Source organism: Vulpes vulpes, unplaced genomic scaffold (assembly GCF_048418805.1).
Source record: "Vulpes vulpes isolate BD-2025 unplaced genomic scaffold, VulVul3 Bu000000639, whole genome shotgun sequence".
Taxonomy (NCBI): domain Eukaryota; kingdom Metazoa; phylum Chordata; class Mammalia; order Carnivora; family Canidae; genus Vulpes; species Vulpes vulpes.
Genome location: NW_027325681.1, coordinates 154,064 through 171,469, shown reverse-complemented (window position 1 = coordinate 171,469; position 17,406 = coordinate 154,064). Strand labels below are relative to the sequence as shown.

Below are 17,406 nucleotides of genomic sequence, written 5' to 3'. Positions count from 1 at the left end.
AGGCTTTTTTTGTTTTGTTTTGTTGTGTATGTATCTGTGAAGTCTATTTGGTCCAATGTGTCATTCAAAGCCCTTGTTTCTTTGCTGATCTTATACTTAGATCTGTCCTTGACTGAGAGCAGAGTGTTGAACTCTACTATTAGTGTATTATTATCTATGTGTCTCTTTACTTTGGCTATTAATTGGTTTATATAATTCCTCTCCCACATTAGGGGCATAAGTATTCATAATTGTTAGGTCTTCTTGTTGGATATACCCTTTAAGTATGATATAGTGTCCCTCCTAATCTCTCAGTAGTCTTTGGTTTAAAAGCTAATTTATCTGATATGAAGATTGCTACCTGACTTTCTTCTGAGGGCTATTTCTATGGTAAATGGTTCCCCACCCCCTCATTTTCGGTCTGAAGTTGTTCTTATGCCTAAAATGAGTCTTTGGTAGATAGCATATAGATAGCTCTTGCTTTTTTATACAGTCTGATTCTCTGTGTCTTTTGACTGGATAATTTAGCCCATTCACATTCAGAGTAACTATTGAAACATATGAATTTAGTGTCATTATATTACCTGCACAGTCCCTGTTTCTGCAGATTGTTTCTTTAGGCTCCCTCTTTGCTTACTGGATCCCCTTTAATATTTCTTGCAGGCCTGGTTTGGTGGTCACATATTCTTTCAGTTTCTGTCTGTCCTTAAAGATCTTTATCTCTCCTATTCTGAATGATAGCTTTGCCGGTAAAGTATGCTTGGCTGCACGTTTTTCTCATTTAGTACCCTGAATATATCATGCCAGCCTTTTCTGGCCTGCCAGGTCTCTGTGGATAGGTCTACTGTTAATCTCATATTTCTCCCCATATACATTAGAGACATATACATTAGATACTTCTTGACACAAGAATTTCTCAAGCCACTTTTAGGATTTCTCTTTATCTCTGAAATTTGCAAGCTTCACTATTATATGTCAGGGTGTTGATTATATTTTGTTGATTTGGGGGGAGGTCCTCTTTCTTGGATATGAATGCCTGTTTCCTTCCCCAGATTAGGGAAGTTCCAGCTATGATTTTTTTCAAACATACTTTCTGGTCCTCTCTCTCTCTCTCTATGTTCTCTGGAATCCCAATAAGATGGATGCTATTCTTTTTCAAGCTATCACTTAATTCTTGGAGCCTCTCCTTGTTGGCTCTTTGTTGTTTTTCTCTCTTTTCCTTGGCTTCTTTCCTTTATATCAATTTGTCTTCTATGTCACTTACTCTCTCTTCTGCCTCATTTACCCTAGCAGGTAGAGAATTCAGTTTAGATTGCATCTCAGAGTATTTTTACTTTTGGCTTGATTAGATCTCATTTATGCAGAAAGAGATTCTCTAGAGTCTTTTATTTTTTTTCAAGACCCACCTGTAATTTTATAATCATAATTTCTGTATTCTATCTCTGACATCTTACTTAAATCCATATCCATTAGATCCTTGGCAGAGAGTATTACCTCTGGTTCTCTCTTGTGGTGAATTCTTCCTTCTAGTCATTTTGTCCAGTTCAGAATGGCTGTATGAGTGAACACAGTCAAAAATATAAACCATGATTCAAGCAAAATACACACTAGACAATTCTGAAGAGGTCAGGAGCCAGAAAATAAAAAAGTCAACAAAAGAGAAAAAAAAAATTTAAAAACTAAAATTAAAAAAAAAAAAAAGAGGGGGAAGGGAATGATGAGGGAGAGAGAATATAGTTTCACAGAGTGGACCAAGACAGTGATATACTTGGTTCTGAGTGTATTTTTGCCTGTATGTTAGAAGGTACTGAATTCTAAATTTATATAAAAAAGCAAAACTTATATAAAGAAACAACAGCAACAGCAATAAAAAGAAAAGGAAAAAGTGGGGGGGGGGTGGGAAGGGAGAGAGAGAATATAATCTCACAGAGTGGACCAACACAGTGATCCACTTGGTTCTGAGTGTATTTTGGTCCAAATGTTAGAAGGTACTAAATTCCAAAATTATAAAACAATACAAAACAAATTTTAAAACCCACAAAAATTAAATTGAACGCTGTGAAAGGAGCCATAAATGAACAATATATTTATAACTTGTAATTGTAAAAATATGAAAGTCAAAAGGGAAAAGACTTAAAAATGAGTTGATAAAACATTATGGTTAAGACAGGAAAAAAGAAAGAATGTTGGAAATTTTTAACCTGAAAGATAAATGAATCATAAGAAAAAAAACCTTGAGTTATATATACTATTTTCTCTCAGTCCTAGAGTTTTTCCGTCCTGTTTGGTCAGTAAACTTGCTGTTCCCCTGTTCTTCCAACTGGTCTTCTAGGGGAGGGGCCTGCTGCACTGGCTCTCAGGTCTGTGCCTTGTCAGGTGGCCAGGCTCAGTGTAAGCTGTTTGCCCTGTGAGTTCTTTCTCCCCTAGAAGCTGCACCTCTCTTGCAAGAAGTAGTCACTTTTGCATTTGTAGTGTTCAGCTTCCCTTCTTTAGAACACAGGTTGAATTCATAGGTGTTCAGAATGGTTTGAAAGTTGTCTAGCTATATTTGGAGGACCAGATGAAATGAGGACATCTACTCTTCTGCCATCTTGCCTTTTCAAAAATAGAGTCTTTATACCTCTTAAATTAACAGTTGCTATAGGAAAATAATTCAATCTAGAACTGTTATTGGATTAATATACTCTTTAACGGATGAAAGAACAGAGATCCTTCTATTCTCCTATTAATTACTTAACTAAATATTTAACAAACCTACCCCCTTTGTATTTCGTTTTCTAGCATCAAATGATAAACTACCTTGCATCACTCTCCTTTAAGCCTTGCAAAAAGATTCAATGTTGATCTCACACATCCATTTTAAGAAGAGAAAATGATACATACACAGGTAGAAACTGTTCAAATTGATTCTACTCCTCTGTAACAAGTGATTTAATAAATGTCAAGCATTGCTGCCTGGGATCTTTGAAAACACTGGGTTTTTCCACCTGAAGTTTACTTATTATTTCAAGTACAAAGCAAGAGATACTGCTTTTATAATTTCACATCATTTAGGGGACCAAAAATTATTAAGTTGTGCATAATGAGAAATTGAAATGCAAACCATTTCACCTTAATTCCAAAATTATTTTTCATTGGATTTAGAAAATCATTGAAGAGATCAGCATGACAAGTTTATTGATTCCGTACTATGTGACCTATGTAGATATTAGGAACTGAAAGAAATAGTTTTAAAAAAGAAGAAGAAAAGAAAGAAAGTGAAGCTTGCCATTGAGTAGCTATACAAATGTTAAGTGATTCAGCCTTATTTTTATACATGTTGGGTTTTGCTATTGCTATTTTCATAGTAAATTAGCCTATTCTTTCACCTCCCTTTCTGAAATTTATCACTCTTTGTTTTCAGAAATAAGCAGTGTAAGAGAACTTTTGCTTCTTTTGTATTGTGGTTATCCCATTTAGTTTACCATGTAGACGTAGGATTCCTAAATAATCTCATGTTGCATAGAGTCCAATACTTAAATTGATGTCATTGTTCTCCAAAACTTAAAGGCTTATTTGGACATGACAAATAAAGGTGTTGGAAGAGTGATGGGTTAGGAGTCCAGAGAATTAGGTACTACTTTTCAGCTTTTCCTTTAACCAGCTATGGGATCTCAGACAAATTGTACCATTTCTGACACATAGTACCCTCATCATACAGTGAGAGTTGTTAACTAGAGTACTGCTTCTTGAAATTTAATGTGCCTTTGAATCACCTAGAGAACCTTGTTAAAATTCATTTTCATTAAATAAGTCTGCAATGGGGTCCTAGATTTTGCATTTCTAACTTCCCAAGTGATATTCGTGGCATCAGTATCGGCCCCATTATACCTTGTGAACCTATCCTGAAAAATCAGAGGCACATTAATATCAAAATATTGGTTTGCCAAAAGGATATTTTGGCTCTGCTCATATGAATTTCTAATTCCTGTTTATTGATGTATCATTGGAAATCACAGAATAGCATAATTTAGTGACAGCTTTTATCTCTGAGCTAACAATGTGTTTAAGAATTGCTTGGCATGGTAAGTTCAGAAATGACCTTTCTCTATTGTAAATAAATTGTTAATCTGTAGAGCTATGGTAATTTTATGAAATGATCTATAATCTATCATGTAGTATTTTGTATGTTGTTTCAGATACACAGTAATTAGAGACAAAACATTCTTGCAAGATCATCATGAAGATCTGCTTATAGTTACATCTTGATGATGTGATAGTATGAGTAAAGCAGAGTCATTTCTCTTTAGAACAGAAAGATTATCCAAACATAGGATTCCAGCAGTTAATTTTATGTTAGATCACCTAAAAGAAATGTAAGCCCTGATATATTTGAAGTTCTAAACATTTCCCTCATACTTTTCTCTCTGGCTTACCCATAAACACCACCAAGATTTTAGGAAAATGTCAGTAAATGTGTGTGTGTATTATACAAATTATATATATGAAATCATTTTTCAACAAAGTATATATATTTTTTTCAATAAAGGATATATTATAGATAATGGAAGGCAAGACTCTAAGATGACACTGCAGATTCCTACCTGCCCCTGTATAGACTCCATAAAATCCCAACCTTTTAAATGTTGTGGATATGATGGTATATCATTCCTGTAAATATAACTTTACTTAGAAAGAGACATTTGCAGATGAAGTTGAGATCTATGATTACTTAACTTTGAGTTCATTCAAAGGGAAATTATCTTGGTGGGTCTTAACTCAACAGAGAAATGTTAAAAACATTAGAAAGGTTTGAGAAATACTCATGCTTACTTTGAGGGAGCAAACAACCACATCATGAGTGCCTATAGTGGGTTCATGTGGCAAGGCTTATAAAGTTAACACATAAACATCTTTAAAAGGCAAGGAAAGAAGAAATAATAGGAAATAAGAATACTGTGATAGGGCTATAGAGGGAATAGAGCACAGAACTGCTCAATTCTATAATAAACCTTACAGTACTAGTTCATTTTCTTTAAATTTATAACAATATAATTGTATAAATAAAATAATTAAAACTAAAGTTGTAGGAAAATTAGATCATGTACCCCTCACCTCATGCAATATATTATTATTATATCATGCTTTTGATAAAACATTAAGGATATGAATTATTGACAAAGCCCATAAAAGGTAAAATTGGGATGTAAGTTTAAATTTATTGATATGTTTTTAAGGTCATTCCCTGATTTTCTATACCATACTGCTACCAAATAAGGGATTATGAGCAATAAATATCTATTGTTATGTAATATAATTAGTTTGAGACAAAGAATATCTGTATTAGCTTCCTAAGACTGCCATAACAAAATAACACAAATTGGATGCTTTAAAGTGACAGAAATTGTTTTTCTCATAGTTCTAGAGGCCAGAAAGCCAAAATTAAGGTGCCAGCAGAGTTGATTTCTTCCAGAAGCTCTAAGGAAGAATATATACCATGCGTGTCTCTTAGCTTCTAGTGGCTGCCAGCAAGCCTTGGCATACTTATTTCATAAACACATCATTACTATCTCTGCCCCAGTCTTCAATCACCTCCCAGTCTACATGCCTTTCTGTTGTCTTCTCTTCTAATGGATTAGGGGTCCACCTGATTAAGCCAAGATGATCTCATCCTGAGATCATTAGTGCAATTACATCTAAAAGTCACTTTTCTCAAATAAGGTCACATTCACAAATTCCCAGTAGACATATATTTGAGGTGGCCACCACTCAATCCACTAGAGTGTTTAAAGTTTATTTTTACACTCTTGCCTTTATAAAATTGCCCATCTTGATGACTCATTGCCACCAAGCTAAGTTTCCTGCATGCATGCTTATTATTTAAGAATGATAGTACATTACCCCCCCAAATATGGGAATCACCACTATTTAAAAACAGGTGAAGCTGAAGTCAGTATAATGTTATTTCAGAGTATCAGAAGGCCATGTGATTTCATCATCAAAGGTACAGGATCTTTGAATGACAGGACACTGATTAGGAAGAAAATGATATTTATAATTCTCTACTCCTTTCTAAGGTCGGTGAACCCCAGAAATGCACAGAGTCTTTTCCCTGATGAATGGCCAAAGTATCTGAATATGTGCATTTGGGGAAAAAGGGACAGTAAAATTAATTTGCTTAAAAAAAAAGGAGAGAAGCACAGCAAAATGCTTAGAGAAAAATAAAAATAGGGGAAGGGTGGAAAAAGCAACACTGACTCCTGAATATACAAATCCAGGTAGAAAATGCCATGTTTGTGGGCAGTTAGAGAGATGCTTAAAGTGGAGTTATGTCAAAAGAGAATTAAGGAAATTTTATGTCGTAGAGTAGTGTAAGCCATATACTCTTTCCCTTTGAAATTTCTATTAGTCACCATTGCCTCTGTAGGGGGAGTTATTTTAAAGAAAGAAAAGTTATTTTAAAGAAGGATTAAGTCCTTCCAAGTTGTCTTGGAAGAAAAATAGAGGCTCCCACAGGATAGAGGTTACGTTTAATATTATACACTATACATGGGTGGATAGATGCAATTGGTTGTTCTACATTTAAGATCTGTTTTGCTAGCTACTGGAGAGGGGCATCATGCTCTTGACAGGTATGAAATAGAGAAAGGAGTAACGAAGAATGAATAACTTCAAGCATAACTGGATTTTATGTGCAGAAATATTCTTGGAAAATATCCTTTGTTACAAACATAAAACCAACATATTGTATTTTGCATCATTCACCCTCCATATCCAAATTCCTTTCAACCATCAAGATCAGAGTAAAATCAATAATTAAATAACAGACTTAATAAGGATAACTTCTCTCTCTTGAAATTGCAATATTATCTGTGTGTGATTCCTCGTGGAGTACTAAAACTATATCTTTTGATTAAAATAAACCATAAGGGAAATCTGTAAGTTCTATGATATGTATGTTGGGGATATTAAAAGACTTGAAAATTCTGTCTTTGTTTAACAAAGCACTTTCTTGTATCTTTTGGCTCTAAATTACTATAAAAGAAATTATCTTAAAGTTGGCATATAAGAATATACAAGAAGAATTTGTGTAATTTATTAATGGGAAAATTTTGGATATTTTAAAAGAAAAGCACAATTAGGAATAATGATTTTCAAGTTATTACTTCTTGAATATTTTATTGCTGGAAGCATTTCTCATCAAAGTAGCCAGTCATGATTCTGTTGAGGGTGATTTATTTGTGGTTACCCACAATGGTCAACCTTCATTTACTTTGGTTTAATCTTGACTCTACTCTTTATTAAGTTTCATGATCTTGCCAAATATATAACCCTTCTGGATCTCAATTTGCTTGTCTATTTCATGGGAGTGGATGTATCAGTTGCATACAGATTTTGTGTGAAACATAGTAGAGTTAAGATGAAAATAAAATAATATTGCTTAGTGGAAGTAACAAATATGCAAACAGACAATAATAATAGACTATGTGGATTGCTCTAATAAGGGATACACAAGTAATATAAAGCCCAACAAAGGAGGTTTCTAATCCAGATTTGGGAGTATTCTTAAAAGAAGATAATCCAGAGAAAGTTTTCTTAAAAATATGATAACTAAATCAACATTGGAAAATTGACTATCTATATGAAGGGCATATAAAGGGGGAATAACAATCTACATGGAGTGAACAGATATGGGGTGGTTCTGAGACAGGAGAGGACAAAATATGGATTATGATAATAATTCCCTATATTTCTCCTTGCCACTCACTACACTATGATATTCCTATTTAAAGTTTGTTTTACCTGTTAAGTGGAGTTCATAAGAAAAATGACCCATCTCTCTTGCCCATCATTCAAAATGTAACTCAAAAAATTTGATGAGCTATTTGACAATTAAACACTGTTTTTGAAGATATTTGGGAAGATGGCAGAGTAGAAGGACCCTGAACTTGTCTCATTCCACAGACACACTGAGGCAACAACTGCACATGATGTAACTCACTCTGAAAATGACCTAAAGACTAGTAGAACAGATCTTTCACAGCTAAGGTTATTAAAACAGTATGGTATTAGCATAAAAACAGACATGAAGCAATAGAAGAGAATAGACATCCCAGACATATACCACACACATATATAATCAATTAATCTATGACAAAAGAGGCAAGAATATATAATGGGGAAATGACAGTCTCTTCAATAAATAATGTTGGGAAAACTGGACAGCTCATGTTAAAGAATGAAACTCACCCTTTATCTTACACCAAACACAAAAATTAACTCAAAATAGATTAAAAACTTGAATGTAAGACCTGAAACCATAAAACTCCTCAAAGAAAACATGGGTAGTAAAATATTTGAATCAGTCTTAGCAACATGTTTTATTGTTGTTGTTTTTTTTAATCTGACTTCAAATTCAAGGAAAACAAAAGCAAAAATAAATACATGGGAATATATCAAACTAAAAAGCATCTGCACAATGAAGAAAACCATCAGTAAGATGAAAAGACAATATACTGAATGAGGAAGATATTTGCAAATGACATATCTGATAAGGGATTAATATCCAAAATATATAAAGAACTCATAAAACTAAAACAAAAAAAGTCTACTTAGGAAAGTAGCCAAAGGGTCCAAATAGACATTTTTTTCCCAAGGAAGATATACAGATAGCCAACAGGCATACGAATAGCCGCTCAATGACACTAATTATCAGGGATACACAAATTAAAACTGTAATGAGATTATCACTTTACATCTGTGAGAAGGACTAAAATAAAAAACATAAGAAACAAGTGTTGACAAAGATGTGGAGAAAAGGGAACATTTGTGCTTTGTTGGTGGTAATGCAAATTAGTGCAGCCACTATGAAAAGCAGTATGGATGTACCTCAAAAAATTAAAATTAAGAACTACCATATGATCCAGCAAGTCCATTACTGTGTATCTATCCAAAAAAAAAAAAAAACCCAAAGCAACAACAACAAAAAAAACTAATTCAAAAAGATATGTACACCCCTATGTTCATTACAGCATTATTTGTAGAGCCAAGATATGAAAACAACTTAAGCACCATTGATGGATGAATGGACAAAGAAGATTTGGCATATATATCCAATGGAACGTTATTCAGTACTAAAAAGAATGAAATCTTGCCACATGTGAAATCATGAATGGATCTAAACGGTCCTACATGAATTAAGTCATTAAGTCAGAGAAAGACAAATACTGCATGGTTTCACTTATATGTGGAATATAAAACAAAACAAAACAAACAAAACCTAGACTCATAGATGTAAAGAATATATAGGTAGTTAATAGGTAGTCACCAGAGTTTGGGGTTTAGGAAGGATGGGTGAAGGGGATTAGGAAGTAAAAAATGCCCACTATAAAATAAACAAGCCATGAAAATGTAATGTATAGTATAAGAATAAAGTCACTAATATTTTATTAACTTTCTAAGGGATAGATTGTTACAAAACTTACTGTAGTGACCATTTTTCAATGCATAGAAATGACAAATCACTGTGTTATACATCTGGAACTAATATAATATTTTATGTCAATTATACCTCAATAAATCTAAAAATAGTTTGAAGGAGAAAAAAATTGGAAAAAACCTTTAAATGTAAATACATGCAGATAAGTTAAATTTAATTCATGATTCACTTCTTATGAGGGTCAAGAACAAGTCCAAATAATGGTATTAAAAATCAAACAATGATTGCCTTAGAGAAATGGGAACTGATGAGATCACATAATAAACCTTTTTGGTGTGATCGGAATATGCCATATCTTGCCTGCTGTACTGGTTTATGAGTATATTCAGTTATTTAAACTAATCAAATTATACTGTTAAGATGTACATTTTTCCACATATAAACTTCATCTCAACAAAAAGCTAAAATAAATGAATAAACAAATAATTACCAAAAAAACTATGTTTTGGTGTATTCTTTTTCAAAAGCTGATATGGATTTTTAAAAATGTAATAATATTAATAAAAGCTATTTAAAGTTATAATAAACTATTTAAAGTTATAATATAATATAATAAACTGTTTTACCATTTTACCTTTTGCCATGTTTTATCAAAGCAATCAAAGTTATGAAAGATCTCAGCCTGTTCAAATATTTGCACATTTGGCACATAATTGCAGATTTCTAACCATCTATATTTGAACTTTATTTCATGGTCTCAAGTATAAAACTGCTTTTAGAGTATAATTTCAAGAGTTTTTTATAATAGTTTTGGCACATACATTTGTAAAGATTCCACAAATCTTTAATTCCTTCATAGACAAAAATTAGTATTTTTAAAGTGTTACTATTTTGAAAATCTGCTATTATACTGTTATTCAAAAATATTTTTAGGAATTCTCTAATGTGGGTTTTTAGCAATAAAAATTGAATATTACATACCTTAGTATAAATTTGTAACAAAATTTATGAGAATCAAAAGAGAATTGGATGTCTGGTCCATTTTGAAATTAGAAACATTTATCCTTTGAGCATCTCTGGCTATGAACAATATATCAAAAAGTTGTTTTCTTCCTTTTGTATTCCACTGAAAATCATTGCCCACCTAAGTTAATTCTACTTAAGTAATTTAAGGACATAGTAAAATACAAAAAAGAGAAGTCTATCAGAGGATAAACGATGTTTTTAACCTCTTGTAAGTCATTGACAATAAATTGTAATGCAATTCAATGGAACACATAATGCTCTTATGAATGTCTATTATAAACATATCTTTTCACTAAATTTTTAAAAGTTTTATCCATTTCTTGCATTTTTTTAAAAAAAGATTCTATTTATTTATGCATGAGAGACAGAGAAAGAGAGAGAGAGAGAGAGAGAGAGAGAGAGAGAGAGGCAGAGACATAGACAGAGGGAGAAGCAGGCTCCACACAGGGAGCCCGATGTGGGACTCGATCCCGGGACACTAGAATCGCGGCCTGGGCCAAAGGCAGGTGTCAAACTGCCAAGCCACCCAGGGATCCCCACATTTCTTGCATTTTTACAATGTGTTGAGTTGGCAATACCATGAAATATTTGCCCTAAGAGTTAAATTAATTTTCGTTAATTTATAACCATATGTGTAATTTGGTCCTCATTAAATCCCACAAAAGCAAGAAAGAAATTAGGGTGAGAAAGTGTGGTGATACAGTGAAGATTTCTAGAAGAGAAGGTTATCTTGTTTTTCCTTTAATATATTATTAGTGCATATCAGTGATAGGGAAAATGACATTATCTAATATTGAAAAGATACAAGATGTCTTCTGAAAAACATCTTTGGTGTTATATTTACTTCCAATTAAAATAAATTAAAGAAATTATACTTTCTCTAGTTAGATTGATTACAAAATGGAACAAAATTCTGCACAATTCTCTAAATCTGCCTTCTTGGCATTTCCACATTTCTGCTCTATACATTAGGAGGTAGAATCTATTTTCCTACTCCTTGAATCTTTTGTTTTTTTTTGTTTTTTTGTTTTTTTTTCTACTCCTTGAATCTTATCTCTGGATGTTTTACATTCTGTAAAATATATTTTACATTCTGATACAATGAAGGAAATAACACTGTGCCAGTTATAACAATTTGCTTTTTTATGATCTCCAAAGACTTTGGAACCTACCTCTTCCATGAATACACGTTCATGTAAGTTTATAGAAGGATGAGAGACCACATGGGGCAGAGCCTGGTCATTTCCACCAAGGCCATTCTAACCAGGAGCCACCAGTTTATAACAGATGCTGAACAAGCCAAACCCAAATCAACCAAGATTAGAAGAATTTCCCAACCTTCTGTATCTCGTGCACAAAAATAAATGATTGTTATTTTAAGTCAGTAATTTTATAGTGGCTTGTTATACAATTAACTGATATATCATCATTTAATTAAAGGTATCAAAATAATTGCACTGTTTGATCCAAATACTGAGTTAACATACATCTCTACATTGAAGTCATACAGATTTCATAATACATTTCTTTTTTTTTTTTAAGATTGTATTTATTCATGAGAGACACACAGAGAGAGAGACTGGCAGAGACACAGGCAGAGGGAGAAGCAAGCTCTATGCAGGGAGCCCAATGTGGAATTCAATCCCAGGATTCCAGGATCATACCCTGGGCCAAAGGCAGGTGCTAAACCACTGAGCTACCCAGGGATCCCCAATATATTTCAAATTTAGATGTATTTTCCATCTGCAACTAAGATTTAATGTGTGTATCTATAGTTTAAGAATCAATTTCTTAATATAATAAATTGTCCTAGTATTATTTATTTTTGAGTTTATTATTTTCCCCACTCATATAAAATTCCTACATTATCCCAATTCTTATCATAACCCAGGCAATTAGGTATGTATAAGTATTTGGGGGGGGGGGTGTTCTAATTATGCCTTCCTTTATTCGTTAATCTATTCCTATGCCAATACCTCACTATCTTAAATGCAGTAGTTCTTTACAGATACTGCTGATAAGAGAATTTTCCCACAATTAGTTCTTTTTTTTTTTTTTTTAAGAATTAAATTAGTTATACTTAGTCTTTTACTCTTCCCTATACATTTTGGAATCATATTATCAAGTGTTATGAAGGACCTTGAAATTTTAATTAGAAAATGCATTGAAAATATAATTTTGCTAGAATGACATTTCCATGGGATTAGATATTTCTATTCATGAGATTTCCACTTCCATTTATTTAAATCTTGTTTCATATATTTGAAAATGCTAAAATTTATGCCCAAGAAGTAGCACACACTTTTAATTGAAATTATTCTAAGATTCTATATATTTTTACTGCTGAATGATAATGTATTTTATATTACATTTTTATATTTCTTTAAATTCTAAGTGATTATTATTGGCGTGAAAGATCACAACTGAATTTTTAAAATTTACATCAGCAAAACTACACTTTTTTGTTTCTAACAATTCTGCTACAGATTCTATTTAGCTATTTATTCAGATAATTATACAATCCAAATAATAACAGCTATGCTTTTTTGTTTTTCATTTCTTATATATATTTTTATTTTGTTGTTTCTCATAGCACTAGGACTTTCAGGATTATGCCAGACAAGCATAATATTAATAAACATCCTTGTTTTTTCTCTAGTAAGTATAATATCTTCTGTAGAGTTATAAAAGAAAAAGATATCCTTTATCAGCATAATTTCTTCCCATCCTAACTTGTTGAGTTTTTATCATAAATGCTATTGAATTTTTTTGGATCCTTATGCTGTAAGTAGTAAAATGATCATATGTTTGATTTGGTTTGGTAAAAGTTTATTTAGGATTTTTGCATCTATTTTTGTGACTGAGATTGATGTAATTTTTTTTTTTTTTTTGGTAGGGTCTTTTCTGATTGTGACACCCTGAATAACTTGGTGTCATAAAATACATTTGTGTTTTCTTTTTTTCTTTTCTCAGGAAGAATGTTTATAAGATTGAAATATTTTTGCCACTTGAATACTTGGTATCAATCTCCTAAAAACCTTCTAAGACTGTTCTCTTTAGTGAATAGAGTTTTGATTATTGTTTAAACTTCTCCAGTGATTATAGATGCTTCTTATTTCCTATTTCTTCTTGAGTAATATTTCTTAATTAATTTCTTTTTAGATGATTGTCCGTTCTTGATTTTCATTATTTTGGCATAGTTTTTCATTTTTATATCTGTAATATTTTGTATTTCAGTATTGGCATATCACTTCTATATTTCTAATAGTTTTAATTTTTGCTTTCTTTTTGTTTTCTCAGTATCTCACAAGTAATTGCCAATGTTACTAGTTTGTTTTTTCAAAGAATTTGCTTTTCTATTCTCTTGATTTTGTTTTTATTCTATCTTCTTTTATATGGATTGTTTTATTTCTTCTCCTTTTTCTAAGATTATTTGTTTCCATGTAATCATTGAAGTGGCCTTTTAGTTGTTTGTTTGTTGTTTTTTTGTTTTTTGCTTTTTCTTTTCTAATGGCATTTAAATAAGTTTCTAAGAACCACTTACACCATTTCCTACAAGTTTTTGCATATAGCTTTTATTTTTGATAAGTTCTAACTATTTTTCAGTTTCCAAAATGAGTTTTTCCTTGGAAGTTCCAAATCTATTGGTCTGTTACTGTTTCTATCAATTTCTCATTTAATTGCATGACAGATAATGTAGACTATACCTGACTCTTTAAGACCTACCAAAAATAATTTTATAGCCTATTAAAGTTCCATGTATACTTGAGGAAATTGAGTATTTGCTTACATGTAAAGATAATGGACCTATACTATCACTGTGATGAATATTTTATATTTTTAATTTTTTTTTTGTCCGCTTCGGTCATTGACAAAGTAAAGTGATCTGAAATCTCCCATTGAAATGATGGATGGTAGATTATTTATTTTCTTCTAGCAATTTATCTATAAGCTGTTTTTAATTTAACGTTATTAATAGCATTATTTTGTATACTGCATGTTATATTTTGTACTTTAGGCTGCAAATATATATGCATACATATTTATAAATATATACATGTATGTTCATGTGTACACACATATACATACACACATATACAGAGTGATTTATGTGTTTATCTTTTTAATATTTATTTGTAACCTCTAAATCAATATTTGTGGCATTTTTGCAGTCATTCAAGAATATGTAGAACAGTGAAAAATTTGAGTAGCCCCATGCACACATTCTCACCGGAGGTTGAACAAAGTGATGCTGTGCCTTCTTGTTTCAATCCTCATACTGCAAACAAGTGTCCTTTCCATAATCTATATAGCGCCACATTTCTCACATATTTTTGCTGTCGGTGATTTTATCATTGTTTAAATGGCCCCTGAGTATAGTGCCTGAGGTGTTGTCTAGTGTTTCTAAATGCAAGAAAGCTACAAGGAGAAAAAAAAAAAAAAAAGTCTGTGTCATACAAGCTTTGTTCAAACGTGTTATAGTGCAGCTGGCTACTAATTCAATGGTATGAATCAACAATATATATTAAATAGGATGTCTTTAAACAGGGACGCCTGGGTAGCTCAGTGGTTGAGCATCTGCCTTTGGCTCAGGACATGATCCCGGGTCGGGGATGGAGTCCCACATCAGTTTCCCTGCGAGAAGCCTGCTTCTCCCCCTGCCTATGTCTCTGTCTCTCTCTCTCCGTGTGTCTTTCATGAAAAAAATAAATAAGATCTTTAAAAAAAAAAAGATGTCTTTAAACAGAATCAGTTGATGAAAATGTAACCAGAGGCACTCAGCATGAACTTAACTGTTTCCCATAGAAGCAATGCTTCAACTCCTACCATATTTCCTAATGTTTCCTGATACTCACAGCAACTGGAACATAGTATGAAAAACTAGAATCAAATTTTGTATATCATAGAAATAAAACATGAATATGGGGAGACCTGGGTGGCTCAGTCAGTTAAGCATCTGCCTTCTGCTCAGGTCATGATCTCAGGGTCCTGGGATCAAGCCCCACATTGGGCTCCCTGCTCAGAGAGCTGGCTTCTCTCTTTGCTCCTCACTTCACTCATTTTCTCTCAAATAAATAAATAAAACCTTTTTAAAAATGCATATAATTTCTAGTGATTTCTAGTGCTTTGATCTTTGTATAATTGTAAATTTTGTTTTTGTAATAGTCAAATGTTTTATCAAATAAAACATTTAACAAACATTAATATACCATTTAAACTAAACTTGAATATCTTTTGCAAAGTATCAATTAGCTTGACTGACTTTGAAAAAATAAATAAGACTACTCTTTACAAGGTAATTTTTCATATTCCTTGATTTTTTTCTACAAATTCTAATAGGTAATGTCTATATTAAGTTTTTACTATGATTTTTTGGATATAGAACAGACTAATCCTAAGTGTATGGTTTATCCTAAGAGACTGATATCTATTTAATGTATACATTTCTGACTCCCTTAATTATAAATTCAGCTATAAAGTGAATTTTGAATACTTTCTGTAGGAAACTCTTATTTGTGATTGTTGGGATTTGAAGGAGCTGGCACTACCTCCATACTTCTTTCTAGGAACATATCTACATTTTCCACCTTTTCTTACTGTAAACCTCAGATTATTTGAATGTTGATTTTTTTCATTTTAGCAAATGTGTAGTCAATGCCAGTCTTATTTTATCTTCACACAGTATTTTTGGGAGAATTGAAACACCAAATCAGTTAGCAAGTTACTTTTCACTGCAGGAGATAAGTGAAACGGACTAAGCTAGCATTGCAGATTTATCATTCCCTCCCCTGGTTATCATTGTTTATCTCATTTCATCTTTTTAATATTGCTGGTATCTGTAGACTTCGTGTTATATAACCTCCTTTGACATGGTACTTTTGAGACAATTAGGATGCATGTAGATAAATCACATAAGTCTTTCTGGTTTTATTTATTAATTGATTGTGATATCCAAAATAGTGACAGTTGTAATCATATTAGTAGGTAAATAAAATAAACCCTATGAAATAATTACAAGCTGTTTAGCGAGTGTCTACTGCCTATGCTTGCAGAGTGTGGTTTCAAGCTTTTTTAACAGGTCTTTTTTATTGAAAATCTGCAATAATATTATCTTCATTTTCTACTTACCATCAGTGGGTTAAAGAGATACTGTAACATATTTTATCTTCATCTGCCTAATCCTATGCTTAACAGATTGGCAATATATTGTTAGTCATTTCACAGAAGGATTTTCCACTTCTAATCTTGTTAACCTTTTAAAGTATTTTAAAATGTTCTTTTCAGTCAGGTGACTGGGTGTTCTTACTAGAATTTCAGCCCTTTTGTTCTGGTCAAATTATGCAAGTTTTCATTTGGAGGCTATATTGAAGAGTGTCCAGTTATAACCAACAGAAACCATTATTGTCTGTCTAAACTGGGAAAGAAATGACTTACCATAGAAAATTCGGCCCGTATATAATTGCTGAGATGAAGAAAGGTAACTAGGTTAAGGTCCCAGGAGCAATTTTTACCACCAAGATCTATTGTGTTTCTTCCAAAATCAAAAAAGTTGTTCTTTGCAAAAATTGATGAATCAAGAATCTGCTGGCTTCAGAATCATTCCGCCACTGCCATGACCTGTGTAGAAAAATGAATACCTTAAATTCTGACTTTATTTGCTCTAAGTCTTGCATAAATGCATCCAATTGTCATAAAATAAAATATATGCTAAGTCTAGATACAAAGAAACCTGAATAAATACTTCATACCTGTCTGCTATCTGCTTCTGAGAGATTATAGGAATGGATGCTGAGTGAACCAGTCCTCGTATTTGCCACCATCAACAGCTATTCAATGGCCACGTCTGATCAAACATTCTTCTTATGCTTAAACTCTTGAACAACAGTTCCAGCAACAGCCTGCTACCAATTAACCTAACACGACCAATTCCTAGTATGTCCTCACCCTTTTCCCAAAGAGGAGATTCAAACTTTCATCTGTCA

At 32.4% G+C, this 17,406-nt stretch overlaps 1 long non-coding RNA gene across 1 annotated transcript in view; it reads right to left on the bottom strand.

Annotated features, from left to right (window-relative positions):
- The window catches only part of LOC140596590 (uncharacterized), a 76,097-nt gene extending 59,056 nt beyond the window's left edge, over positions 1-17,041 (bottom strand). Inside the window, exons 1-2 of the long non-coding RNA XR_011998501.1 lie at positions 16,859-17,041; positions 14,655-14,842 (exon numbers count right to left, since the gene is read on the bottom strand). This is a non-coding gene — a long non-coding RNA (uncharacterized lncRNA). The remainder of the gene's footprint in view (positions 1-14,654; positions 14,843-16,858) is intronic.
- Between the last annotated feature and the right edge of the window lie 365 nt (positions 17,042-17,406).